This window comes from Zea mays, chromosome 10 (genome assembly GCF_902167145.1).
Source record: "Zea mays cultivar B73 chromosome 10, Zm-B73-REFERENCE-NAM-5.0, whole genome shotgun sequence".
Lineage (NCBI taxonomy): Eukaryota > Viridiplantae > Streptophyta > Magnoliopsida > Poales > Poaceae > Zea > Zea mays.
Window position 1 is genome coordinate 137,330,701 of NC_050105.1, and position 3,910 is coordinate 137,334,610.

The window sequence follows — 3,910 nt, forward strand, 5'->3', positions numbered from 1 at the left end:
ACTTCCCTAGGTGATGGCGTTTCTTGTAGATGTAGCATTTGCACCCAAATACCCGGAAGAAAGAGACGTCTGGCTTTTTCCCATTTAGCAGTTCATAAGGAGTCTTCGCAAGTAGCCGGTGAGGAAATAGCCTGTTTGATGCATAACAAGCAGTGTTGACAGCTTCGGCCCAAAACCTCTCCGGTGTGTTATACTCATCAATCATTGTTCTTGCAAGGGTGATCAAGGTCCTATTTTTCCTTTCAACAACTCCATTTTGTTGAGGTGTATATGTGGCAGATACTTCATGCTTGATCCCAATTTCATCACAGTACTCATGAATGTTGGTGTTGTCAAATTCTTTGCCATTGTCACTTCTAATCTTCTTAATCTTGCAATCAAATTCATTTTGTGCTTTCTTGGCAAATTTCTTGAATATAGATGCAACTTCAGATTTGTCATGGAGAAAGAACACCCAAGTGTATCTTGAGAAGTCATCAACAATCACTAGACAGTAGAGGTTGCCACCGGCACTGACATAATTTGTAGGTCCAAATAAATCCATATGAAGTAGTTCCAGTGGCCTTGATGTTGACATGAAAGCTTTAGTGGGATGTGTATTAGCAACTTGCTTTCCAGCTTGACATGCACTGCATGGCTTGTCTTTTTCAAACACCACATCCTTTAATCCTCTAACCATATCTTTCTTTAATACCTTCTTGAGTGTGCTCATCCCAACATGTGCAAGCCTCCTATGCCAAAACCATCCAAGAGAAGCTTTGGTGAAGAGGCAAGTTCTTAAGTCTGCATCTTCTGAAGTGAAATCCACTAAGCAGAGGTTGTTGTATCTAAATCCCTTGAATACCATTGATTCATCATCCATTTTGTAACAATAACCTCTGATGGAGTGAATAAGCATTGAAGTCCAAGATCACAGAGTTGTCCCACTGATAATAAATTGAAGCTCAAAGGTGCAACTAAGAGAACATTTGATATTGATAAATCATTTGAGATTGCCACCTTGCCAAGTCCTTGCACTTTTCCTTTTGAGTTGTCTCCAAATGTGATTTTATCTTGACCATCAACATTCTCATCTAGTGAGGTGAACATCCGTGGGTTGCCTGTCATATGTTGTGTGCATCCACTGTCAATAACCCAATGGCTCCCACCGGTCTTGTAGTTCACCTACATTCACAGACAATTCAAGCTTGAGTTTTGAGAGCCCTATATTGCATAGGACCAGTGACTCTCTCAATTAAGGACTTTGCCACCCAGATTTGTCTAGGTCTACTCTTATTTGGTGGACCTAGGAATGTAACCTTAATCTTTCCATTTGCAACCTTTCTTAGAACATAGTGAGCATTGAAACCAAATGGTCTTGAGTGCTTAGGCAAGGGAGTTGGTGGTTTAGCTTTGCAGTTGTGGGCAAAATGACCTTCATTTCCACACTCAAAGCATTTGATAGGCTTGTGAGTCTGCTTTGGCTTGTATTGAGTGATAGCTTTCTTTTGCACAAAAGCATTGTATCCAATACCACTCTTGTTATTTTTCATAACAGTGTTCATAAGCAGCTCATTTTGGAGGTATTGACCCTTGTTGAACTTTTGCACACTTGTTGCAAGATGTTCATTTTCACTTTTTAGTTTCTTGACCTCATTCTTAAGCCTTTGATTATCCACTGCCAACTCATTGTTGAAATCATTGTTCTCAATAGCAACTTTTCCTCTAGTAGTTGCATCAGTCAAGTAATTCTTCAATTTTTGGTTGTCTAAAGTCAGGACTTCAACTTTTTCAGTCAATTCAGCATGTAGACTAGTTTGCTCTTCTTGAATCAAATCATCACATGAGGTTGCTACATCAAGCTTAACAACAGGGTTAATAGCCTCATGTGTTTTGCAAGATAAAAGTTCATTTTCAACAAGAAGATTGTCATGATCAAATTTAATTTGAGTATAGTCTTCCTTGATCTTTACTAGTCTATTTTGCAATTCCCTATTAGCTTCATTTAATTTGTCATATTTTTCCTTAGCATCTTTTAGGGAGTTTGTGAGCTCATTTACAGTTGATGACATAGTTTTATTTTCTTCTTTTATTTCATCACTAGCCTTTATAACTATGTCATACTTGGCATTTAAAGATTCATTTTCATTTTTCAACCTATCACATTTAGCTTTTGACTTTCTAATGATTTGAGTATATTCTTTAAGTAAGTCAGCTAACTCATCATATGAAGGTGAAGCAAATTCTTCATCACTATCACTATCACTATCATCAGCAATATTAATATCATTTTGTACCTTTCGTTCACCCCTAGCCATGAGGCATAAGTGAGAAGTGGATGATGGCGATGGTGGTGGTGAAGAGAAGTCCCCGGCGATGGCCGCAACTTTTTCATCATTCTCTTCTTCACTTGAAGAAGACCCACTTGATGATTCGATGTCGGTGAGCCAGTCGCCAACAATATATGCCTTTCCATTCTTCTTCTTGTGAAACCTCTTTTGCTTCCCATCCTTCCTCTTGAAGAATTTCTTTTCCTTCTTTTCATCATCGCTGTCATCTTCTTTCTTGCCCTTGAACTTATTCTTCTTGGGCTTGTTACATTGATGAGCAAGATGACCAAGCTCACCACAGTTGTAGCAGTCCATCTCAGAAATGGGCTTTCTTTTGTTGGAAAAGAACTTCTTCTTTCTTGAATCAAATTTGATGCCTTCTCTATTTAGCTTCTTCAACATCTTGGTGGTCTTCCTTACCATCAAGGCAATGTTTGCATCAAGATCATCATCACTTGAGGACTCTTCCTCAACTTGTATTTTTGCTTTTCCTTTTCTTTCATGATTTGCTTTGAGAGCTAAATCCTTTCTTTTGGAAGATGATTCTTCTTTGTCGTTGATGTGCATGTACATTTCATGGGCATTGATCTTTCCCAAAATTTGTGTAGGTGTGGTAACTGAAAGATCCATTTGATGTAGCACAGTGACAATGTGTCCATATTTGTCTATTGGGAGGACACTGAGAATCTTCCTCACAACATCCGGTTGTGAGATTTGAGTAAGCCCCAATCCATTGACTTCCTCTACAAGAATATTAAGTCGTGAGTACATAGCGTTTGCATTTTCATTAGTAAGCATTTCAAACGAATTTAACTTTCGCATGGCTATGTGATATCTTTCCTCACGTTCACTTCTAGTTCCTTCGTGTAGAGCACAAATGTCCATCCACAAATCATGAGCATTTTTATGATTCCTTACTCTATTGAACACATCTTTGCAAAGGCCTCTAAAAAGGGTGTTTTTGGCCTTCGCATTCCATTTCTCATAATTGAACTCATCACCTACAAGATTTGTGGGATCTCTAGGTTCGGGGAACCCTTGAGTGGCGGCTTTATAGACACCAATGTCTATAGCCTCTAAGTATGCTTCCATACGAATTTTCCAATAAGGAAAATCGTCACCATCAAAAACGGGAGGAGGTCCATCCCCACCGGACATCGTAACTCTAGCGATTAAGCTAATCTATGAGCAACAAGGCTCTGATACCAATTGAAAGGATCACGATACCCAAGAGGGGGGTGAATTGGGCTTTTCTAAAAATCAACACTAATTAAAACCTAAGCAAGAGCTAAACAAGAGCCCAACTTCACCCCAACAACTAGCACTAAGAATATAATACTAGAAATGCAACAAAGCTAAGATAAAACTTCAAATACTTGCTAGACAAATACACAATGTAAAGTGCTTGAATTAAGTGCGGAATGTAAAGCAAAGTTTAGAAGACTCCTCCAATTTTTCCCGAGGTATCGAAGAGTCGGCACTCTCCACTAGTCCTCGTTGGAGCACCCGCGCAAGGGTATCGCTCCCCCTTGGTCCTCGCAAGAACCAAGTGCTCACTACGAGATGATCCTTTGCCACTCTGGCGCGGTGGATCCCTCAAG